This window comes from Pan paniscus, chromosome 2, assembly GCF_029289425.2.
Source record: "Pan paniscus chromosome 2, NHGRI_mPanPan1-v2.0_pri, whole genome shotgun sequence".
Lineage (NCBI taxonomy): Eukaryota > Metazoa > Chordata > Mammalia > Primates > Hominidae > Pan > Pan paniscus.
Window position 1 is genome coordinate 157,840,214 of NC_085926.1, and position 26,516 is coordinate 157,866,729.

Below are 26,516 nucleotides of genomic sequence, written 5' to 3' on the forward strand. Positions count from 1 at the left end.
ACTGCATGGAGAGAGTTACCTGCCATCCAATAGGATTCACCTCAAACTGGAAAAAAAAATGATTAAAATAAACTATGATTACATTTGTGCCTTTATACTGCATTGAATCTGTTACAACAGCTAACATTACACTAACTAATGCAAGTCCTTAACAAGGACAGCCATAATCTTTTAAGAAAGAGCTGAAACACAGACCCAGTTAGACAAACCCTGTGTTCTTAACCACCATGCCACGCTGCTTCTTTTCTATAGAAAATCATCTCTAAGTCAGAGATTGACCCTTTTATCAGTTAATGGACCTCTTCAGTTTAGTTTAAATCTTTTCCTCTGCTCTGTCTTTTCCTTTAGCCATTAGGACAGAAATCAGAAGTTGATCAAAATGAGATTTGTCATGAACAAACAATTCATGCCAGAAACAAGAATATGGAATTTATGATGATGCCAGAAACACAAATATTGTTAAGTGACAACAAGAAGCTATTTGGTGTCTAGCTGGAAAAGTCTTACGTTTCTATGATCTTTAAGACCACACTTTGATTACTGCCACCCCAGCTGAATTCTGATGCTTACAAAATACAATATACAATTACCATTTGCACTGGTCTTCATTTATTTTTTCTAAATAGGATGTGACACATTCATTATGAGATAGGTTGATGGGTAATGAGTTTTTCAGGATATTTTAATTGAGGCTTATAGTCAGTTGTCAGTATAAATTAACATTATATTAAATAATTCATGAATTAATGGTCTGGCTGTGCAAAATGAAAATGTCCTTTTAATTTCTGAGTGAGTATCCTAAAGCCATTTCATTTGGTAGCTTTGGTAAGAAATGATTCACCAAGACTAATTGGTCATAAGAAATTCTTTTTTGTAGCAGACTTCTTTTTGTACATTTCTCTGTTCTAGAACAATGTTCTGCCTATGGTTGTAACACAGTCCTTGTTTTAAAAACGACTGAATCCACTTCCCTGCACCACAGTACAAGAGTACAAGGTAGTAAAGTGATACTTATGGGGAAAGTGATTTTATTTTCACCCTCCAGACTAGGCATTCAAACTTTCTTGTTTATTATTTACTACCAAATTCTCTTTTCTTTTATATTCAGTCAATACCTTATTTGCTTTTTTGGCTTTTCAGAAAATAGTGGTGTGTATTCTGACTGTGGTAAAGCATAGGCAAAGCTGGAAGTGAGTGCTTTAATTTTCTGCCTCATAAAGTTACTTCCTTCCAGACGTGTGTTAGTTCGCAGTAGAAATTACAGTCTGTAATGATGTGTCATCTCACCTTGTGCAGGAGCTTTTTAGGTCACATAACACCCCCATGTATTAGGGCATGTGAAAGTCAGCCAGGAATCCATACTTCACCTTGAGAGCAATTTCGAGGTGAGGGTTCAAGGTGAAAATGATGTTGCCCTTTACAGACACTGGGGAGAAAGGGCTTCACTATTTATCAGAAAGCAACCACTTCCTCCTTCCATCAAAGCGAAGGACTCTTGTCCCTGCTGCTCAAGAAGGCTGACTTGAGAATGTGTCATTGTCTCTGATGCAAATCAGATTGAGAATAGAACACCAGTCGGGTGCTCCAAGTAATTTTTTAAGGGAAGTAATGAATGCTTCAGGAAGAATAATTAGGTGTGGGGATGTTTGTATGGGAGTAATAAATCTATCTCCCTGCAGTTCTGGCTAAACTAAGAGTGGGAGTAAGACAGACATGGGGCTTTCTGGAGTTTGCAAACCAGTCTCACCACACTGCAAGTGAGAGCGCTGGGCCTTCAGGGCGACAGCATAAGAGCAGGGGAGGAAACCTGGCTGAACATGAGGACTGAGGAATGGGAGAGCTGCTCAGTGAGAGGCCAGGGGGACCTGGGACAGCATCTGCAGAACTTGGCAGCGCCACTGCAGCCCTTGCCACGGCCAACACCTCTAAATGCATTTTGGTGCCTTGAACCCATTAGCCAAAAAAGTGCCTGGTGGGTTTTGCTTCCATGAGAGTAAAAACTAGAGCCACTGACAGGCCTGTCTGTCACCAATCTTCAGTTTCCTGTGAGGACATTCTTCAGGCACTACAGTGGGACCCAGTGAAGCTCAGAGCCAGGCCCACCCCATGTGTGCTAAGGCTTACAGGGCATTTGTCAGCGGCAGCTTTGAAGGGGCTAAATACCTGAGGTTTAAGGAATTAGGGGGCAATATGTGAATATATAAAAACTTTTTTTTTTTTTTTTTTAGATACAGTGTCTTGCTCTGTCGCCTAGGCTGGAATGCAGTGGCATGATCACAGCTCACTGCAGCTTTGAACTCCTGGGCTTGAGTGATTCTCTTGCCTCAGCCTCCCAGGTAGCCAGGACTATAGGCACATGCCACTATGCTTGGCTAAGTTTTTTTCTTAATTTTTTGTAGAGATGAGGTCTCACTTTGTAGCTGAGGCTGGTATCCAGGCTTAAAGCAATCCTCCTGCCTCAACCTCCCAAAGTGCTGGGATTATAGGCATGAGCTGCTGAGCCTGAACTACAAACTTCTTTTTAGGTTCCCTTACTTCCCAAGCTGATCTGGGGGCTACCTTCCCACAAACACGTAAGCAAGAATAATGCAAAAAATATAAATAAATGAATGTGGTTTGGAGAGAAGGGGCACAGTCAACAATAAACAATAAAACACGAAAGTTTTGAATTATACTTTTTTGGCCACCTTTGAAATGTGTTGTTCATTTGCTCCTTACAAGAAAGAGTCCTAGCTAATTCATCTTGGTTTTGAATCTAAATTGTATTTCCAGTCTTCTCTGTCTCATTCTTATTTCCTTCTTATTTATTTATTTTTATTTTTAATTATTATAAGTACATAATAGTTGTATATCTTTATGAGATATATGTAATGATTTTATATGGCATTTAATATGTAATGATCAAACCAGGGTAATTGGGATATCCATCACTTCAAGCATTTATCATTTCTTTGTGTTAGAAGCATTCCAGCTCCACTCTTAATTATTTTAAAATAAACAATAGATTATTGTTAACTGTAGTCACCCTATTGTGCTACTGCATACTAGATCTTATTCATTCTAACTATATTTTTGTCTCCATTAGCCATCCTCACTTTGTCCCCCACTCCTCACTACCTTTCCCAGCCTCTTGTAACCTCATTCTACTCTATCTCCATGAATTCAACTTTTTAAATTTTTAGCTGCCACATATGAATAAGAACATGCAAAATCTCCCATTTCTTTCAGTTCAGTCCCCTAATTTACATAGACAGACAGTGTGCCAATATTGTATTAATAATGCCCTCTCCAATCCACTGAAAAGTCAAAATGCCTACTTCCTTTTTTTAAAAGTACACACATGTGTGTCACTTCCTAAATTCTGCTCATTGTCAAGAATTCTTGGCTATAAAATCATCAAAGAGTTGTTGTTGAGATAGTTAACCGCTCCTGTAAAACATCCCAATTGCCTTGACTTCACATGATGCTTTTAGAGCATCAGTACTTGCTAGCTGGGGACAAATGCACTCACTCGTCCTTCTGAGAATTCTGAATTTTAAAGAAAGTAGGAAGTTCACATACAAATGACTCTCATTTCAGGTGCTTGCATGGATTTTCCTCTACTACCAATTAATTGGGCAAGCAGCATTTCTTTCACATCACACTAGAAAATGAAAGCCAAATCTTAAGTAGCCAAAGCTACTTAAAATTTCTGAAACAAGTAGTCATGTTCATTCTTTACTCAAAGTTACCCCAGGCTCCTTGGCTCAAGACAAAAGCATTTTCATGGGAATTCCTTTGGCGTCAGTTTCCAGGCCAGTCATGCAAGCCATCCATAAATATGGACCTTACACGCCACTGCAAGTGGAGCTGCTGGGTTTTCAGGAAGTCAGTGGCTTTACCTTCCAGGTTCTGAAGCCAAGAGCAGGAGAAGAGTGAATGTGAGCACTCCTTCCTCAAAGATGACTGAAAGAGAATGGAAGAAATATTTGAAAAAACTACTGTCAGAAGCAGCTGGGAAGAGAAAAAGATATCACTGTGTACTAATATAGAAGCTGAAAAGTGTAGAGAGGGAAAGGGCTAGACAGACCCTGGTCATGCACATCTTTCCATGGGTCACAAATATAAATGCATATAAGGACCAGACTGATAATACAAACAAATAACTGAAGCAAGCTGGATACAAGACTATAAGGAGTGATGAGGAGCAAATGCCCTGACTAAAAGGGATTCACTGCTAAGTAAATACTGACAACTTATCTGGCCTGGGCTGACCTGGCTTTTCTAAGATTTCAAAATATCTGGATTTATTATACAAAATACATTACTTCTATTAACCAATGTTTTATCTATATGACATTGGTCACCACTGAAAATCCTTTTAAGAAAGAGCCCCACAAAACTCATTATTATATTTACTGACAGACTGATATTTACCACATTACACAATGGCAACTTTATGAGCACCGAGGGAGATATTCCTTTCAGATGTCAATACCAATAATAGTCAAGTTTCTCTGATTATCATTGTAAATTATTTGACTGATCATGTCATTATCCTGCTTGCGCTGGCATCCAGGAAGCAAGGAAGTAAATTTGCAACTCACCTATGAAAAGTTGGATGAGAGCTTTGGATAATGTGACTCTTACTTTGCTGTACCAACTCTCTAAGTTGCCTCAAATTCTTTTGGGGAACCAGGAAAGGTATCAAGTAAATAAACCCATGTATCTATTTGTAAATTTTTTCTTATTTATTTTTATTTATAAATGTATCTATACATTTATTTAGCCCTCTCTGTCTACCAACACCTGGAATCTTCTCCCAGGGAAGCATCCAGGAAGCTGCCAAAGGCAGTAATCTATTTGTTTTGGAAGATCAAGTGAATAAAAACCAAGTCCTGATTTCAATTATACATCCCCAAACATCTTTTGTTTGTCTATATTTTCACTATCATATTGCAGTTAAGTTCTGCTCTCATGGTCAGTGTTAACTACAGTTTTTATATTGCCAATGCGTGTTCTCATTCTTCTTGTTTTCTCGGGGATCTCTTCCTTAGCTCCCATGTGGTTACACTGGGACTGTCGTCAGACTTGGCGACCTGTCCCCTTTATCACAGGTATGAACCAGGCAGTTAATCAGAACATGAATTCCACCACACTCCACTAATAATTGGTTCATTAATGGGCATGTAACCCCAGCAAGGCCAATCAGAAGCTTCTCTGGAATTGGTTTGTGGATACTGGGATTGCTAAAATGAGAAAATAAGAGCTTGGCAGTCATCTCTTTCCACTATAGGAGAGAGAGTTCGCAACAGAAGCCAAGGACCGCAGCAGAGCTGAGAGATGCTGCAGGAGAAGGAAAGAGCCCTGATGATATCCTGTGAGTTCTTGAATTTCCTCTGAAGCCAGTTTCTCCCTTGAACATTTTTGTTATAATAATCATCAATAATACTCCATTTTGCTTGAATTAGTTTACATAGACTTTCTGTCAGGACTGAAAGCATCCTGACTGTACTGTTGTCTCTAATCTTATAGTCCTATCCCATCATCTCAATCCATCCTCCACATAGCTGCCAAAGTGATCTTGTAATGTTTCTAGCAGATGTCTGATCTTGACGTGGCCCTGCCCAATTTCCTAAAAGCCTGTCTCCCACAGAATAAAATACAAATGCTTCGTATGATATTCAAGGCTTGTTGTGTTCTGTCTTCCCTCCCTGTACAGCCTATCTTTAGGCACTCTCCTTTTCATTCTTTGAGCAGGAGAAATTTGAGCTCCTTGTTGATCCTAAGCTCTCCCTGGCCTCCAGGACTTTTCCTATGACATTCTTTGTTCCTAAGATGACCTCGTCTACTTTGAGCTCAAATGCCATCTCCTCTGGAAAGCCTTCCTTTGCTTTCTTAGACTTTTATTCCTCTCTGCTTCCACTGTGCCCTCCTTTCAGAAAGTGTGTAATATTGTCATTGTTTTTGCCTTTCTACAACCAGACTATAAACCCCCTGAGGGCAGGGAAGGTCATTTATCTGTGTTTCTTCATGCCCAGCCCAGAAAATGGTACTTAATAGGACCTAAATAAACACTCACAAACATGTTGAAGTGGTGAATACATAAGTGTTCAATACCATCTCATAGAGAAATTCTACTCCTAGCTTCTCACTACCCACGCAGTTCCTCACCAATCTGTTTCTCCACCAGTTCTTAGACCTTATGAAAAAACTTAAAACTCCGTGTCTTTTCAAGATGGCAAGTGTCTTCAAAGCCCCCACTTGAGATTCAATGTTCTCATAAGGTCTCTAACAGAGCCAATTCTGAAGTGTATTAAGCCTGCTAGATATCAGAACCTAATATGCTTTATAAACTGAGATGACAGGCTCAAGTGATAACTGTCCATTAATTATGGACAAAATTATAAGCATCTTTTTAAGAGGAAAGGGATTGAGTACAAGACAGATGACAGATGGCCTAGAAGGTGAAAAAGGCCCATGTGATATGGGCTGACCATTCCTGGTTATCTGAATAGCTGGCAATATGTAGAACTTCTATCAGTATTTTCTGTGCTAAGAAATATGTGCTCCCACTGCCCTTTGGGAAGGGAGTTTAGGCTTTTTGGCTTTCCTGTTGTGTAAGTCTGTGGCTTAACTTAGTGAACATCAGGGTAGAATCTTGGGCTTAGCCCTGAAATACAGTTAGGTTCCTTCTTGCTAACCTTATGGTGCAGAGATGCAGAGAGTAACTCTACAATGTTGGATGGCCAATGGCTGAGTCAAAGCTGGGGAACATGGGAAGTGGTAAAGTAGAAGTAGTAATAAGAATACCTTTCATTTATACTCTTTGAGGAACTAACCAGTATCCTGTTGGCCTGAAAAAGTTATTGAAACTTCCCAGAGGTGTTCAACTTGCCCCCAGGAAGTAATTTAGACCTTTTCACATTATTTCATTATCTTTTATGATCTCAGAAGTTTCCTAAGAATAAGGAAAAGCAAGCAGATGTGATTTTTATTTTACAGAAACAGAAATGGATGCAGAGGGGTTAAGAAGGGCATTTCCCAAGGCTCGATAGTTGGGTCAGGATTAGAACGCCGCACTTATACTATTAGCCTAATGGTCTTTAAACTTTGCTGCTTGCAAAGCCCCCAGAAAAATGTTTAAAGCCTGCCAGGCGCGATGACTCACACCTGTAATCTCAGCACTTTGAGAGGCCAAGGTGGGAGGATCACTTGAAGCCAAGAGTTCGAGGCTAGCCTGGCTAACATGGTGAAACCCCATCTCTACTAAATGTACAAAAATTAGCCCGGCGTGGCAGCATGTGCCTGTAGTCCCAGCTCCTTGGGTGGCTGAGGCAGGAGAATCGCTTGAACCTGGGAGGCAGAGGTTGCAGTCAGCTGAGATCATGCCACCACACTCCAGCCTGGGCAACAGAGTGAGACTCGGTCTCAAAAAAAAAAAGAAAAAAGAAAGAAAAATATTTAAAGCCACATGCTGGGCCAGACACAGTGGCTTATTCCTGTAACTGCAACACTTTAGGAGGCTAACACAGGAGGATTGCTTGAGCTCAGGAGTTTGTGGCTGCAGGCAGCTATGATCATGCCACTGCACTGCAACCTGGGTGACACAGCTGGATGCTGTCTCAACAACAAAAAACAAAGCCATATACTACTCACATATTTCTAAGTTGACCTCAAAATGTTTATCATACGTTTAAAGAACTGCAAATAATATCATTTCCAGATCACTCTCAATATGAAAATTTTTAAAGATATCTGATATATCCAATACAATGTATCTTTGAAATATAGTCAATGGAATATAAACACCAGAGCAATTTGACCATTATATCCAATTTTTTAAAAAAATAATAAATGAGTTATTATTTAACTATTGGAAATTTTTTATCCTTTATTCTTGAATTCATATTTATTTCCATTCCACTTCCCCCTCAGAATTTAGTCCTAATGTAATTTTATTTCATTTTTAGAAATGTTTTATTGATCATTCTATCAAACTTTGTTGCACCAGAATATGAATATAAATATCAACCTAAATTTTTTAACATTTTCTGTGACCATAAAGTTATAAGTAATAAAATTATTCTATATTGAGTTATTATTATAATTACTAATCATTACTTGATTAAAATAACATTATAAACTTTGATAAAAATTACATAGAATAAATAGGAAAACTGTATTGAAAATGTGCCTTTTGTTGAAAGAGAAGCCTATTGTCTTTTCCAATTCACTTATGTATCTGTTGATTAATATTATTTATTGACAGAATGAGACAGAGTTCTCCATCAATTCTATTTCTATTATTTGTTTTTATAGATGTAAACCTTGAGAAAACTTTAAAATAAGTAGATGGAAATGGGAAAAATCTTGCTACGGCAATGTCAATCAATTCTTTGAGTTTCCTTTGAATTATATACCAAAATCACATTGTGATCTATTATCAAAAATTATAGGGTTTTTTTGTTGTTTTTCTTTTGCGACAGGGTCTCGGTCTGTCACCTAGTCTGGAGTGCAGTGGCAGGATCTTGGCTCATTGCAACCTCCATCTCTAGGCCTCAAGATACTCCTACGGCTGGGCGCAGTGGCTCATGCCTGTAATCCCAGCACTTTGGGAGGCCAAGGTGAGTGGATCACCTGAGGTCAGCGGTTCAAGACCAGCCTGGCCAACATGGCAAAACCCCGTCTGTACTAAAAATACAAAAACTAGCTGGGCATAGTGGTGGATGCCTGTAATCCCAGCTACTCAGGAGGCTGAGGCAGGAGAATTGCTTGAACCCAGGAGGCGGAGGTTGCAGTGAGCCAAGATCATGCCACCGCACTCCAGCCTGGGCAACAAGAGTGAAACTCGGTCTCAAAAAAAAAAAAAAAAAACCCTCCTACCTCAGCCTCCTAAGTAGCTGGGACCACAGGTGCATGCCACTGTGCCTGGCTAATTTTTGTATTTTTTGTAGAGACGACGTTTCCCTGTTGTCCAGGCTGGTCTCAAACTCCTGACCTCAAATGATTCACCCGCCTTGGTCTCCCAAAGTGCTGGGATTACAGGTGTGAGCCACCATACCTGGATGCATCAAAAATTATTTTTAATGATCTATCAGCTGAAAACCCCATTAGATTCTACTTGAATTTTCTTGGCAACAAAGAATTAGAGACCATCTGACTTGCAAAAACTTATTAGCCAGTCATTATAGCCATTTACTGACCCAAGCCTTTACCTATACCGCCAAGGGTTTCTTCTGTTTCTTTTTACCACCTGAGAGAATGCATCTCAGTAAGACTAGAAAAAAAAATTCATTAGTTCTTTAAGTGAGAGGAGAGCAAGTGTAGAAAGTTAAGCGGGGAAAGAAGCCGACAGGACAACTCTCTCAGTGGACATTCAGACAGATCAACTTTGGGAAATTGGGAAATTGTTCATGTGGAAGTTCTGGATCTGGAAATTGATTCCCCCAAAGCTATCCATGCCCACACATCCATGGAAAGTCTTTGTAAACTCTTTTGAGATAAGCATACTGCAGTGTAAAGACCATTCCTGTAGCTCATTCTTCCATGACCTTTAGATGTATCCTTCAAACTTGTACCTCATCATTGCACCATGTGCATCAATCACGAAAAATGTTTTGGGCATTTTTCCAAGTATTGGAGACACAGCAAAGAATAAAAGAAACAAAAGTGCTGCCCTCCACACTAGTGGAGAAGACATATAATAAAGAGTTGGAATTTGATTCCATTTTACACTGAGCAAACTAAGAATGTGACAGAGAGAAATAGAAAGCTCAGGCTGTTGCTGCTCCTGGAACACATCATCCTGTAGCCCACCAGGGCAATGTACTATGGCCTTTGTCCTAAGTTTCCCCAGGACCGAGCAGAGTGACAGGCACATAATAGGCTCTCAAAACATATTTGTCTAATTAGTTTAGTGTCATTTATAAAATCATAACTTTTTAGGCCCAGAAGGGAACTTAGTAATCACTTGATCCCATTTCTCTTTTACTTAGAGAAAAAAAAAAATGAAGCCTGGAAAGATGAAGTGGCTTGCCAAGGTCACCAATCTAGTCAGCATTAGATCCTGTTTGTAGCAAGTAAACAATCTCTAGATACCTTGAATCCAGACAAATTCTGCACCCATGATACTTTATCATAGTCCCAGTTTGATAGCTGCCACTGAGAAAATGTCCCTGGCCCATGCCCATGCCCATGTAACCTCCCAACAAAGCTTTAGTGTCTATATAAAAAGTGAAATAAGAAAATACTTCTTTTTTTCCACTGTTCATGAATTCCTTGGAATTCACAGGAAATGTACATTATAACAGGAACAACTGGTCAGGAGGGTCATTTTGAGTGGCTGCCTCTACAACCCAAAATGTGGTTTCTTGACTTCACATGCACAGTATGAATGGGATTTTTAATGAATGGGAGTCTTCCACAGTTTCACTATGAATTTGAGATCTGTTATAGAGCCCAGAGGTCAAATTTCCCATGAAGGGTTAGTGGAATGACAGTCAAGAAGATTCCTTGGGCAGAGAAATAACAGTTCAAGAGGAAACGCCGTTGCTTCTGCTCTGAAATCTCTGGGGTAAGTCCTTGGAGTGGCTGTTGCCCCTGCCAGAGGGAAGTTCCTGGTGGTCAAATGAAGAGTTCCAAGTAAAAGAAAGAAAGAATTGTTTAATTACACTGGCACAAATGGAAACCAAGCCTCTGACAGGAGAATTTGTTTTGTTTTGATTTCTGAGTCTGTCCCCAGTGGTTTCACTTTTCATTTCTGTGGCATTTGGATGAGGTGACGTGCCGTGAGAAGTTTCTGCTCATGGCCTTCGAATAAGAAACCCTGGAAATCACACTCAGGGGTAGGGGCCAAGGAACCCAAAAGAAAAGATCCTTTCACAGCAATCCTTCAACCTCTGATGACGACTTCCTTGTATTTAGCTCCATCCCTGAGCTCTTCTGCATTCTAAGCCGGCATTTCCCACCTGCTTCTGGAAGACATTTCAAATCTATTCCCATGATTGTTTCCCCTTAAACTGCTCTTTCTCCTGTTTCCTCTTGTTCAGCAAACAGCCCTACCATCTACCCAGGTATCCAAGTCTGAAACTCGGGACTTATTGTTGACTCCTTGTCTTGTACCACCTCAAATATGATCATCACCAGGTCCTGCCATTGCTGCCTGTTAAGTAAATCCACACCCTTCTCCTCCTCAGAAGTTCTAGGGCCAATGCCCTAGTGGAGTAATCTGTTCTCATAAGAACTGCTATAAAAACCTTCTACCCAGAGTCTGAGCCTCCACTGAGGTCAACTCCAGTCCGTCCTCCACATTGTTCCTCATGGTCTTTCAAAAAGGAAAACCCAATTACCTACCTTTCCACTCCTTAAAGCCCTTCCATGGCTCTGGCAACAGAGACAGCTATGTAATAGGATAAAGCAAAGAGGAAGCCTATAAATCTAGACTCCTGAGTAGGAATTCCAGCCCTGCTACTCATCCTGGGCAAGTCACAATGAAGGCCTGTCTGAGCCTTCATGTCTTTTCAAACAACACAAAGAGGTGTGGGGAACAGCTTTTGTAAAAAACTTAATGTATCTTGCAGACCATTCTATATTAGTATACTCAGATATGCCTCCTTTTTAATGGCCGCATTGCATTCCATTTTACAGATAAAACTTTATTGAACTAATTCTTTATGGATAACCATTTCTGCTATATTAAAAACATCTTAGAAGTGAAATTCCTGAAACAAAGAATATACACAGTTTTCATTTGATAGCTATTGCAAAGTTATCTCCCATTGAGGTTCTACCAATTTACATCACTACCAGATCTTCACCAATATTTGCGTGAGAATCAGCCACACACATTTATTTGTTTTTATTTTTATTTTTTTGAGACAGGGTCTCACTCTGTCACCCAGGCAGAGTGCAGTGGCATGATCACAGCTCACTGCAGGCTCAACCTCCTGATTTCAAGCAGTCCTCCCGCCTCAGCCTTCTGAGGACCTGGGGGTGCGTGGCCCCACACCCAGCTAATTTTTTATTTTTTGTAGAGATGAGGTCTCATTATGTTGTCCAGGCTGGTCTTGAACTCCTGGACACAAACAAGGAGTGTGTTCCACCTCAGCCTCCCAGGGTGCTGGGATTACAGGTGTGAGCCACCATGTCCAGCCTAGCCACACACATTTAAATCTCAGCTTTGACATGAGGTATGTGACCTCACACAAGTTGCTGAACCACTCTGAGCCTCAGTTTCCCTGTCTTTTGCAGTACCCACAAGGTTTTTATAAGGGTCAGCCTCCAATAATGAATGCAATAGATATTTTATAATTTATCAAGTGTAAGTGGCAGCATCTTATTTGTTACCAACCCCATCCCTGTACTGAGATTTTATATATAAACTTTTCTTCTATCTCTTTAGCTTACTATTGTAATAGTGTGAGCCCCTTGAGGAAGTTAGATTTAAATAGTACACCTCTTAACCTCTGTAGCAAACTGTGTGCTCAACAAATGTTGGCATATGGTGTCCCAGAGCATACGTCTTTTTAAAAATATATATAGTTTTCAGGTGAGTCCTGGCTATTGATGGTCTTAGAAATTTAAAGCATTCTAAGCCCTTATGCGGGACATAAAAGACTGAATAAATCATTGTAGATGACCAATATCTATTATCAGAAATAGTTAATTATTGTTCTGACAGAAGTTGATTTTGGAGTGCCATAATATACCAAAGGAAAATTTTCAAAACAATATTTCTTAGAGCCATTTATTAGAATGTGAATGCTTTATGACAACTTTATTGATGTATAATTTATATACCCTAAAGTTCACCCCTTTTTAGTGTAAAATTTAGCAATTTGGGATAAACTTAGAGTTGTGCAAGCATCACCACAATCCAATTTGAGAATGTTCCTATCAACCAGTAAGATCCCCCATATGCCCATTAGCAATCAATCCACCTCTTGTGTCTCCTCCACAGGTTTACAGCCTGGGTTAGCCAGAGATGTGTGGATAGCCTAGGCCTTCTCTGGTCTCTCCCTACATCTGCTCAGAAGGCAGCTGGGGTGTGTGGACAACTTTGGGGTCAAGCCCCTTTGGGGTTGTCTCATTTCCAGCATATCACTACTAAATTTCTAGCTTATCTGCCATTCTGATGCTTTCCCCAACCAGGACTGCAACCTCAGGTTAATGAATCACTGGCCTTCCCTATTCACTTGTCCCTAAGGTCACTGTGTCAACAGACAACATGGCTGGGAGTAGGTTTCTCACCCTCTGCCAAACCTGGAGTCAGTTTCTTCCAGCAATCAAACTTCAGGTCTGTTCAGTCTGCCTCATGCTGCCAGAACCTTTGTACTGACTGAGCTGGGGTGGGGAGAGAAACAGCCCTGGGTGAGAAGCCATAGACTCCCACTATTTTTGCAGAAATAGAGCCATTTTTCTTGGAAAAAAAATGCTTCTCAGTTTGTTGTTTGCCTTTGGTCATTTTCTAGATTTCTGAAATGGCTGTTGTTGACAATGTCATCTAGTTTTATCACTGTCTCCAAGGAAGATGATTTGCTGACTTGCTCATTCTACCCTATTGGAAGTCTGGAAGTCTGGGTTTGACGAGAAACAGTTCTCCTTTGTTCAGCTTCTCAGTGTTCCAGCAGCTTTGATCCTTGGACTTCAGGGGACATTTTCCTATAAGTGATGATGCCTTCAGAGGAAAAGCCAGGGCCCAATGCCACCTTGCCAGAACTGTCAATCAGGAAGTAGCCAGACATCTCTCAGCATACACAGTTGGACTTGGTTCTTCAGAGGCAACTTCATGGGCAAGATAAGCCCAACTGGACAAGAGAAACAGCAATGAAAAATATGTATTAAGTATCCACAGGGTAAATAAAACTTCCTCCTGTGGATTAAAAGCTGAGACCTAAGCCCTTCCTCAGCCCAAGAAAATCTAAAGTTGAAGACTTTCAGACAAATGACAGCCTCACATAGGAATGTGTACAATTAGACTTCTGAGACAAATCTGTGGGGCTGAAACTACTGTTTTGAGACTGATATTTTATTCTAAGGAATGTAGCAAATTTAGGCTGGGTGCGGTGGCTCAAGCTTGTAATCCCAGCACTTTGGGAGGCCGAGGTGGTTGGATCACCTGTGGTCAGGAGTTTGAGACCAGCCTGGCCAACGTGGTGAAACTCTGTCTCTACTAAATTAGCTGGGCATGGTGGCAGGCGCCTGTAATCCCAGCTACCCGGGAGGCTAAGGCAGGAGCATCACTTGAACCTGGGAAGCAGAGGTTGCAGTGAGTCGAGATAGTGCCATTGCGCTCCAGCCTGGGTGATAGAGCGAGACTTTGTCTCAAAACAAAACAAAACCAAAAAAAAAAGGAATGGTAGTAAATTTAGTATTTAATGCTCCTCTTAAACCCAGAGAGAAAATTCATTTTATTAAAATATCAAGAAGGCAATATAGCAGAATAGCTTGATATGCAGCATCTGGAGCCAAATTCTCGCAGATCGAATTCTTTCCCCACCAACCCTTACCCCTTTTACATGCTGTATGACCTTGGGCAATTTTCATAAGCTCCTTTACCTCACCTGCCCTACTTATACAATGAGGAAGAGGATTACAATACCTGTCTCAGAAAATTGGTACATGTGAAAGGCCTTATAATCATACCTAACCTATACTATGAGCTCAGTAGATGTCAGTTTTTATTAATATTTTTAAACATCATTGTTTTGGGGTTCCCTATTGGCCAGGAACTTTTCTTACTAGCACTAGGGTAGAGCAAGGGAGTGAAAGCAGCAGATTGAGAGTAGTGTTTCTTCTTCCAGATGTAGAATTGTGCCCTATAAAATAATCACAGATCTACTCAGAATGACTCAGTGGCCACTATGCTTCCCAAATACATGTCCGGGAACTCCTCAGGCCCATCCTACCTCCACCTCCTGAGCTATCGTGCCCCCACTGTGCTGGATCGCAGGCCTACTGACAAAGCACCACTCTCCCCCAGCTGGGCATCCAAGAATCAGAGGGCCCTTCACCTGGATTCTTCTAGTGCTTCCCTTCACCTCTTGTAGCCAGGTTCTTGTAAGCCTGTACTGCCCAGGCCAGCCTACTAGCTCAACTGACTCCAGGCAATGGCCAACATTCCCTAAAGTGACACTTCGGAGCCCCATAAACTTGCCAAGACTGCTTGGATTTGCCTTTCTGGTCATCTGAACCAACCGACCACCAGTTTGATAAAGACAAACTCAGTGAATATCATATTCTAGGTATAGGTCAAAATTACAATTATTCCAGAATTTGACTTCAGTTCTTGCTAGGGCTGCATAAGGCTCTACAGAGTATTTTAAATGATTCTTAATATCTTAAAAAGAAAGATGGGCCAACCCCATTTGGAGAACTCAGTATACATTCCCACTGTCATGCTATATAACACAAACTCAGATATATACCATATGGGGTTAAATGATAAAATCAAGGTTAAGACAAACAAACCAAAAGAAAAGAAAAGAAAGCACTAAGAACGCATAGTTGTTTAAAGTGCCAGTGAACACAGATTATCTAAGTTCAAGTAGCCATGTGAGCTTGAATAAGCTAATTAACCTCACTGTGCCTGCTCCTTCATCTGGAAAATAGGGATAATGATAGTATTTGCCTCATGGGGTTGTTTTAAGAAATAAAAGATATAATGTGTGTAGCACACTTAGAACGATGCCTCACACATTATATTGATGCTTATAAAAGTTGACTAGTCTTCTACTCATTCTTATTATATTATTTACTAGTCAGATGAGTCTACATTTCCTAACTGCTGGTCCATGGAACTCAAAGAGACCACAAAAACTTAGCACTAAATGGACTCTTAAGATACAAACTCCAATTATTCTTAATTAATAAGGTAAATTATATGGTAAGTCAGTGTTTTCAATGCAATTTGTGTTTTCAGTGAAAAAAAGAGGAAAGAAGTGTACAAATATTTTGCTCCATTTGTTTAAAATGTTAATAAGAATTTAGTCTGTGCTTTCATAATTTTAATGGTCAGTGGAGGAGAATTTTCATATTTTACCGATGTACACTAAGCCGGCACTGGGAAACACTGCTAGGGGAATAAACACTAGGAAAGAGTCTATTACGCTGTTTTATTCCCATGTAAATTTATAGGTTTAGTAGATTAGTGACTGTCCCAGGACACAGTCAGTATCAATAACAGCATTAAAATAATTAGAAAAAAGTTATTTACAACCGCATGTTACATATATTTGTAACACATATAACAAAGGTATTTTATTCACAATGTCTTAAAACCTTAGTTATCAATTAGAAACTGATTAACAATTCAAATTATAAATGACAAAACAAAGTTAATAGACAATTTATAAAAGAAATACAAATGGCTATATAGTATAAAAAGATGCTTAATCTCACTAACAACAAACAAAATGTAAACTAGCATATATTCTTCTAACACATTGGGATAATTGTTGATACCCAGGATTAGTAACAGTTGGTGGCAGTGTGAACTGATGCAATCAATAGCAAGAATGCTACAAGACCTGTCTTCCTCTCAGGTTCAAAGCTACCTGAAAAAGGGTGTGCCTCAAAGTTCCATCTGGTCCATGGGCTCATATCCACTGGGTCATGGGCTCATATCCCCATCCAGTCCATGGACTCATATCCCCTAGGTCAGATCCCCATCCCTAAACCAACCACTGTGGTTGCAGAATGCAGTCCCCTGGTTGGTTTATGCTGAGTCAGAGTTGGAGCTGCACCCAAAGAAGAAAAAATTGGGGAGTCTTCAGCATTTAAAGCCACAGAATTGGATCAAATCATCCAGGGAGAGAATTTAGAGAACAGAAGAGCCCCAGAACCAAGTCCTGAAAAACTATAATGTGGCTACAGATTCTGGGTGTATCTTTCCACACTTTCTGTATGCGTTCACATTTATATTTATGTACATATGTTTTGTTTTGTTTGTTAATATACAAGAGATTTGCTCATGTGTATCTATTAACATGTTTGTTTGTTTCACTTCCCAATGTATCCCGGAGAAATTTCCTTGTCTGGTATTTCCAAGTTTGGAGCCTCCCTGGTTCATTTCTCAGAAGAATTAACTCTTGACTGAAGCCCGGAAGGAAGCAGAGATGGTCAGCTCTTTCAACACATCTGCTTTAGACCCTCACCTTCCTGGGTAACTGGTACCATCATTTCTTAAGAACTTGATAGGGCTTTCTCTCTTTATGTTTTATCGTTCATTACCTTTTTCAGGATTTGCTTTCATATTTTGATCTCTTTGGAGCTGTATCTGTGCTATTGCTTCAGTGAGATTTGAGGAGGGTAGGTGTGTAAATCATACAATCATGTGTTTAAGTATACATGCATATACATATATAAATCATACCTATATACATTTTTATATAATACTATTTTTTAAATTAATAAATGTATGTTCTAGAAGTTGGGCAATAACTTTCTAAAATGTCTACATTTTCTTATTTTTAAAAGCTTTTGAACAAGCATTATTTTTACAAGGAAATATATATTTAAAAATTAATAAACAGATTTTTAAATTTTAAAATAAAATCCATGCTCACTGAAGAAATTATTGAAAATTCAAGAAGCAAAACAAATACATTAAAAAACACTTTCACAAAAATGATGGCAAATCATATATCTAATAAGAAACTTGCATCTAAAATATATGTCAATCTGATATAATTGAAAGGATCAGAATTCAGTTTTGAAGAGTTTATTCAAGCAAAAAGCTGGGAATGGCCATGCAGAAGTCACAGACTCCAGAGAAATGGGGTTAATGTTCCAAAGTTAAAAGTTAAGTTCTTGCTTATATAGGCATGAAACAAAGAAATTTAACAAGATTATAGCATTTTCTATACAAAGCTGGTTTGTGAGTTACAACAATTTAATTAGTTATAGTCTGTTTTCTTTCTGCATGGTTTGTTTTGATCTTCTTTCCAATTTAAAAGCGTATATTTAACATTCCATCTTAATACAACGTGATAGCTATGAAGTCTTTGTGTGAGAAAGAGGGAAGTTAATTTATAATGAAGACCAACAGTGAAGAGAGAAGAGGCCTTCCCTGGCACCTTTCAGTTACTTACAATACTTTACAAAACAATGCAGGTAAGGAAGAAGGCTAATCTATAATCAGAGAAACAAAGTTTATAGCTTCCTAAGATATAGCTGCCAAGGTTATAGCTGCCTGTCATGTGACTCAGGCTTCATAATCACATTCCTTTCAGGCTTAAAATAATTTAGAGTTCCAATAGCTTAGATTTTGGATTACTTATTTTCACATATATAAAGAACTATTACTACTCAATAACAAAAAGACAACCCAATTTAAAAAATGGGTAAAAGATCTGAATAGATATTTCTTCAAATAAGATATAGCCAATAAGCAAATGAAAAGACACTTAACATCATTAGTCACTAAGGAAATGTAAATAAAGCCCTGTAAATTCAAGCTAACCCTTGTGTATTAATAAACAAAATAAAACATATGCACATAAATATCAGTACAATGAGACACTCCTCCAGACTCACTAGGATGACTATGCTCAAAGGTCAGATAATAACAAGTGTTGGTGAGAATGTAGAGAAGTGGGAACCCTCATACACTGATGATGAGAATGTGAAATGGTGCAGCCACTTTGGAAAACAGCCTAGCAGGTCCTCAGACAGTTACCATATGACCCAGTAATTTTATATCCAAGAGAAATAAAACATATGTCCATACAACAACATGAATACATGAATGTTTATAACAGCATTATTCAAAATAACCAAAAGGTAGAAACACCCAAATGTCCATAAAGTGATAAATTAATAAATAAAACGTGGTATATCTGTTTAATAGAATGTTATTTGGCAATAAGATGACATGATTTGGCCATAACTTCATGGATATAATACGAAAAGCATAGACAACAAAAGAAAAAACTATGAATTGGTCTTCATCAAAATTAAGAACTTTAGTGCATCAAAGGAAGTGAAAAGACAATTTACAGAATGGGAGAAAATATTTGCAAATAATAGATCCGATAAGAGATTTCTATCTGGAATATACAAGGAACTCCTAAAACTCATTTCTCCAAATGACCAATAAGCACATTAAAAGATGCTCAACATCATTAGTCATAAAGTAAAAGCAAATCAAAACCACAATAAGATACTACTTCACATCTACTAGGATGGCTATAATTTTTTTAAATACAGAAAGTAACAAATATTGACAGGAATGTGAAGAAACTAGAACCCTTGTACTTTGCTGGTGGGAATATAAAAGTGTGGTCACTGTAGACAACAGTTTGGTGGTGATGGTTTTTATATTTTATTGTATCTATTGTAGAGATGAGGTTTTACTGTATTGCCCAGGCTGGTTTTTCAAGAGAGTAAATATAGACCTACCACATGACTCAGCGATTCCACTTCTAGGGAACTGAAAATAACTCAGTAAAATGGCAGAGACTCAGATATTTGTATACTGATGTTCATAGCAGCATTATTCATAATAGCCAAAAGGTGGAACCAACTCAAATATCCATCAACAGATAATAAACTGCTAAACAAAATGTGGTACATACATACAACGGACTATACATTCAGCTATATGGTTCATACATACAATGGACTATTATTCAGCTATAAAGAGGAATGAAATGTTGACATATGCTACAACATGGACTGACCTTGAAAACATTATGCTTAGTTAAATAAACCAAACACAGAAAAACAAATACTATATGAATCAAGTTATATGGCTGGAGGGTAGGGGAAGAGAGACTTGTAAAATGGCTACAGAGTTTTTGGGGAGGACAATAAAAAAGTTTTGAGTACAGATAGCAGTAACAGTCATAAAACATTGTGAATGTATTTAATGCTACTGAATTGTACACTCACAAATGGTTAAAAATGATAAACATTAGGTTATTTATATTTTACTACAATAAAAAAGAAGTGAAGTGCTGATGCATGCAACAACATGGATGAACCTTGAAAACACAAGAAGTGAAAGAGGCCAGATACAAAAGGCCACATATTATATCATCTCATTTATATGAAATTCCAGAATAGGCAAATCTATAAAGACAAAAAACAGATTAGTGGTTGCTTACGGCTTGGAGAAGAAGGACTGAGGGTTGACACCTAAGGCATATGCAGTTTTTCATGGGGTGATGAAAATGTTCTAAAATTGATTGTGATGATGGTTGAATAGCTGTGTACATACACTAAAGACATTGAATTTTACAATTGACATGGGTCAATGGTACAGTATGTGAATTATGTCTCAAAAAGTTGTTATAAATACAAAAAAAGAAATCATTCAAAATTAAGAAAATTAGACCAAAAATAGAAGGAGGAGGAAGGGGAAGAGGGTCTAAAGGTAGAGGAGAGACAGAAGGCAAAGGAGAAAGAATAGAAATTTTTTGAGTCAGCAAACACAAAATTGTAATTTGCTTATGAAATAATTGTCTATATAAAGTTGACTCTTCAGACAAATGTTGCTGAATTCAAGGTTAGCACACCAAAATCAATAGCAGTCTGTAGTAGGCTGAATAATGTCTCCAAAAAGATACTAGGTCCTAATCCTTAGAACCAAATTAATGTTACCTTGTTTAGATAACATGACTTTGCAGACATGATTAAGTTAAGGAAGTTTAGAAGCAGCCTAAGATATAAGAGGAGAATGTCCCATTAATGCTAAGGGATATGAGTGAAGCAGTAGAGTATGTCTTCCCTTTCAGAGGCTACAGAGAATCCACATATGATTAAGACCACAGGATCTGTCCATTAGGAGACTGTATTAGTCTGCTTGAACTTCCATAACAAAATGCCATTGGCTGGGTGGCTTAAACAACAGAAATTTATTTTCCCACCGCTCTGGAAGCTGAAAATCTAAAATCAGGGTGCCAGCATGGTCAAGTTCTAGTGAGGGCCCTCTTCCCGGCTTCACAGGAAGACAGCCATCTTTTTGCTGTGTCCACACATGGTAGAGGGAGTAAGCTGTCTAGTTTCTCTTCTTATATGGGCACTAATATCATCATGAGCGCCTCCTCCTCATGACCTCACGTAAATTTAATTGTTTCCTAGCCCCATCTTCAAATGTCATCACATTTGAGGTTAGGGCTTCAATATATGAATTTGGGAGAGGGGAGAAATTCAGTCCACAGCAGAGATTGTTAATGACCGTTAAGACAGCAACTTCAGAAGAGTAGGAGGAGCAGAAACAGACGGTAATGATAGGGAATGGGTGGCAGTAGCCACCTATATTTTTAGCACTTTGTGCCTGGAATATAGTAAAATCTTAATAGATATTAGTTAAATGACTGACCGCTTGGTAGGATTCTCTGAACTTTCACCTGCACCCTTCCTAACTTGGTTGTCACACCTTATCTTGAGTTTCTTCCGCATTCTGCATCCTGCTTCCAAAATCCCTCTGGATTAACTTTGTTTTAAATTTCATAGTTGTTCTAAAGGAAGCACTTGAGGATCATGCCCCCAGTGGAGAGCAGCCAGCCCTGGTCTCTGAAGCTGGGTGTCACATGAGGAAGACCAAGTCTGAAGAATACTATACTAAAAATCTATAGATCATAAATGTGATCATGGATCACAGATCTCAAGTTCCAGAATGCTTTGGAAGGATATTTCAGGGATACGAACTCAAAATATTTTCAGGAGCTGGGGAAATAAAGTAACTGAGTAGACCCAGCTGCATGTAAAGCAATGAGGAGTGGTGATGATTGTGTTAAACTGGGTGTTCCCCAGGTCTAAATGGGGCAGTGAAATGCTGATGCATGCAACTACTCAGTTCCTGCTAACTGTTGCCACAAAGGATCACTGTCCCAGGTTTTCTTATTTCCCAAGAGAAGACATAATCTCAAATTATTATGGAAAACTGCCCAATTGTTAGTGTTACCAATTAGTTCAAATTAGTTGTGGGAGTTCAACAAAGGACACTTGCCCTGAGACAGTTGAGCCAAATAAGACTTGCAAGTTGCTTGTGGTGGTTCCTGCCTTAGATTTTACAAGAAGTTAATTGAAGATAAGTAAAGTTCTACTGCTACAAAATAAGTAGTAAAATGAGGACCCTCATTAACCCGTAGGACACAATTAGGGGTGAGAATAAAAATAAGCTTCCCATAAAGTTTCACTAAATTCATGCAAGGCATAACCAAAATTAGAATTGTCGAGGGTATTCAGAGATGTAAGACACATCCCTAAGTGCTCAAGAAGGTCACACAGGCTATTGACAACACAGCCTTTCACGGCCCCATCAGAACAAACCTTGATGAGGAATGGACAAGAGAATGACAGTATCACCAGTCAACTCAGATCCAGGCTCTCACTGGGAGTGGGAAGGTGAGGGGTGGGGTGTGGTGGGTAAGGGGAGTCAGGAAAAAGAGAATGGGTTCTGTTTCCTTGGCCTCGCAAAGCTTCAGTTTCCTCATTTATACAGCAAGGGGGCTGGGCCTGAGATGCTCTTTCAAGTCCCTTCCATGCTGCAGCTTGCACTCAAGCATGGTCTGGTTTTGTTTCTGTTCCCCTACTGTGACACAGTGCTGTTTTCTAACCAGCAGGAGCATGCAACACCTCTTGGACTCGATGAAAGCTGTCGCCACAGGTTTCAACCAGTCAGCACTCTGAAAGAGCATCTTGGGGGAAAAAAACGTGTCAGACATTCATCTTCATAACCAGAAAGTGAAGTCTCGCAAAGGAAAAAGACAAGACTAAAGGGAATAAACCATCGTTGTGTGGGCTTTTTCTTCCACTCAGCATCTCTTCTCTTATTAAAATGAGAGGGATAACTTAAGAAAAAAACTCGTGCTCTGGAGGATTAAATTGCACTCATTTATTCATTCATTCTACAAATATTTCTCGAATGCCTACACACTCCAGCCCCGTTCTAGGCTTGGGGGGCACCACAGTAGAAAGACTGGCATGCTGACATTCTTCCAGGACAAGACAGACATCAAATAGCTAAGCAGAAAGACCAAATTCAGACTATAAAGATTTTTTTAGGCTGGATGCGGTGGCTCACGCCTATAATCCCAGCACTTTGGGAGGCCAAGGTGGGTGGATCACCTCAGGTCAGGAGTTCAAGACCACCCTGACCAACATGGTGAAAACCCGTCCCTACTAAAAAAAATACAAAACTTAGCCTGGCACGTTGGTGGGCTCCTATAATCCTAGCTACTCAGGAGGCTGAGGCAGGAGAATCTCTTGGACCCAGGAGGCGGAGGTTGCAGTGAGCCGAGATCATGCCATTGCACTCTAGGCTAGGCAACAAAAGCAAGACTCCATCTCAAAAAAAAAAATAGGTTTCTATAAAATAAGCTATGAAGGAAAGTCACAGGGTGCTGTGATAAGAAATAACCTGAGGAGGTCTGCAGATAGCCTCCATGAAAACGATATTTAAGCTGGAAAGTGGAGAAGGAGCAAGCGGGTCATAGAACTGCTCAGGGAAGGGCTGGAAATAGGAAGTGCAAAGTCTTGAGTCACAGAGAGCTTGGCAAGTTCTAGAAAGGGTCAGAAGGCCTGTTGGCTAGAGCCTGCTGACAAGGGAACGAGTGGACTGGCCTGAGATGGCTGAAGAGGCAGCCAGGAGTGGCCATCGTAAGGAGTTTGGATTGTATTCCATGGGCAATGAAATTCCAAGAGCTGCTGAAAGGGGTTTAAGAAGGGGACAGCCAGGTGCGGTGGCTACGCCTATAATCCTAACACCTAGGGAGACCTAGGCAGAAGGTTCACTGGAGGCCAGCCTGGGCAATGTAGCAAGACCACTTCTTTACAAAAGATTTAAAAATTAGCCAGGTTTGGTGCTGCATGCCTATAGTCCCAGCTACTCAGACGGCTGCAGTGGGAGGATCATTTGAGCCCAAGAAGTCAAGGCTTCAGTGAGCTATGATCATGCCACTGCACTTCAGCCTGAGCAGCAGAGCAAAACCCTGTCTCAGAAAAAAAAAAAAAAAAAAAAAAGTTTTTGTTTTTAAAAAGGAAATCCTGGCTTCTTAATGGTGTCATCAGGATTTCAACCCAGACAATCTGGCTCTGTGTTCTGTGTCCCATGCATACCTCCTCAAGTTATTCTTTATCACAGACAGTATCAGATTTTTCCAAAGATCCCCTGGCTTCTATGTGGAGATTAGATTGCAGGGAGGCAGGAAGACTCCTTCCTGAGTAGGAAGCAGACACAGTTGTCCAGGCCAGAGATGATGGATATGGAGAGAAGCAAATGGGCTCAGGAGCCATCTGAGAGACCATACTGATGGATTGGATGTACATGGTACAGGAAGAGCAGAAATCAAGGATGACCCTTAGATTTTTGACCTGAGACACAGACATTTGTAGGTACCATTTACTGAGATGAAGAAGGCTGGAGAAGGAGTGGATTCAAAGAAGAAAAAATGGTTACTCCAGGAAGTAAATGACTGGGCTTGGGACCCACTGCCCTAGAGGAAGCTCCTGCACACAATGTCCCATGTCACAGTGCTGGCCATGTCACTGCTCTGCCCAAAACACATCCATCACTTTTCAATGCCACTGAGACAAAATACTGAGCATGGAGTTTAAAGTGCTTTAAACTGGGCCCGTCTCAAGTCCCCAGCCTCCTCTCCTTCTACTTCCTACACACATTCTACCCTCTTTCTATTATTATCATTAATCTTATGTCATTCCACATTATTTGCATTTCCTTGAATATGCCTTTCTCTCCTTACAACTTTTAGCCTTTCAACACATTGTCCTTCCCTAGAACATCCTTCCCTTCTCATCCATTTGCTGAATTCAATTCAACTCCTCTCAAAGCTGATACTCCTTCTTAGAGGCCTTTCTGGATTCCTCCAGGCCGAGTTGGGTGTGTTTTCTAACAGAGGTAGCATGATGCTAATTTACAGCACAGAGTCAGATTGTCTGGGTTCAAACCCTGACTACATGACTAAGCCTCCAGGAGTTCCTCAAGATTAGAGACAATAGCTGAATCAACTTTGTACCACCCCAAAGGGCCCAGGAGTGTGTTTGGCACATAGTAGGTACTCAGAGTTGAGAATGAATGAATATGTGCCTGAAAGTTGTTTGGTGATGATTCTGTACAGAGGCATAAAAGATTTTCTTCACTGTTCATGCTAGGCTTAGAATCCCCAAACCAAGTTCCCAAATCCTCCCCTAAACTGAAAGTATCCTCCCTGGAGATATACATCAGACATTGCTGAATATCTCAAATGAGAAGCAATTACACTTATTTCCCTCCAGTGCTTTCCCTTCTTTAGAAGAATTTCCCTCTTATGAGCCTGGCATCTACCTTGTCTTGCCTTCCTGGATGCCTCATCCATGCACAAGCTGAGCTCCCTGAGGTGTTAATAGCTGGGCCGGCCGGCTCCCTGGGTCCTTCAGCTCTGTCTCCAGTTCCCAGTAACAATGGCATCAGCCTGCGATCTCGGAGCCATGATGACTTCTAACCCACATGTATGTTCTCCAGGTTTCTTCCTTATTCAGCCATCTAAAAGGTCTCACATTAGTCTGGAGATTCATGCTGCATACTAGGAGGCAGAGGGGAAAGAAAAATTTGCAGTCCAAAGACCTGAGTTCAAACTAGCCAGCAGATCTTGAGCAATTGCTCTGAATCAAATCTCCAAAATGGGCATAAGAAAGGTTCCTACCCTGCAGGGGCGTTCTGTGTATGGGAAGGTATGTTAAAACGACTTTGAAAACTAAACATTTTCATGTCAAAGACGAAATTTGGCATCCTGAGAAGGTATTTAGTGATGCTCCCATTCATTCTCTCAATATTGTAGGTACTTTATCAACTAGATAAAGTTGATTAAAATCAATTGTCTGGCATGGCGTGTGTGTGCTCTGTGCCATGGCACACAGCAGAGAAGAGCAGGGCTGGATTCATACTCAGGTCTTTGGGTCTAAGTCCACCTGTTTTTCCATTCTGCTGGACAGCTGGTTTCCAGGTCAGCAGGAAGCAAGCATTCCTGCTCAGGAGGGCAGGCCATAGTGTATGGTGAATTCCTCTGCATATTCCTCTACTCTTGGTCTCCCAAACCCTAGTTTCCCCCCTTTTCTTCAGGGCTTTGGTGCTCCTCAAGACCACAAATCCATCTGTTAAGATGGAAGCGGTCTTTTCTTCTTCCTGAAGGCTTTGGCCCCTGGGCCGAGGCAAGCCCGTATTCATTGCTTCATAACAGTTATTTATACCTCTTCATGGGATTCTCATCCATGCACCACCCATTCAAAATTTCCTGATTAGAGACCAGCCAGTAGCAGTGGTTCACACCTGTAATCCCAGCACTTTGAAGGCCAAGGCAGGAAGACCACTTCGGGTCAGGAGTTTGAGATAAGCCTAAGCAGCATAGCAAGACCCTGTCTCTACAAAAATAAAAATAAAAATTAGCCAGGCATGGTGGTGTGTGCCTGGCATGGTGGTGTAGTCCCAGCTACTCAGGAAACTGAAGCAGGAGGATCTCCTGAGCCCAGGGGTTGGAGGTTCCATTGAACTATGATCATATCACCGAACTCCAGCCTGGGCAACAGGGTGAGAC

The 26,516-nt window shown here is 40.1% G+C and overlaps 1 long non-coding RNA gene across 4 annotated transcripts in view; it reads right to left on the bottom strand.

Moving 5' to 3' along the window:
- Window positions 1-670: 670 nt before the first annotated feature.
- Window positions 671-26,516, bottom strand: part of LOC117979808 (uncharacterized) — a 140,629-nt gene continuing 114,783 nt past the window's right edge. For 3 of the 4 annotated variants that reach the window (XR_004670807.3, XR_010111683.1, XR_004670806.3), the window contains one exon: window positions 11,244-13,787. This is a non-coding gene — a long non-coding RNA (uncharacterized LOC117979808). Of the gene's footprint in view, window positions 3,946-11,243; window positions 13,788-26,516 lie in introns of those variants that run through there. The other variant, XR_010111684.1, reaches the window with a different exon arrangement.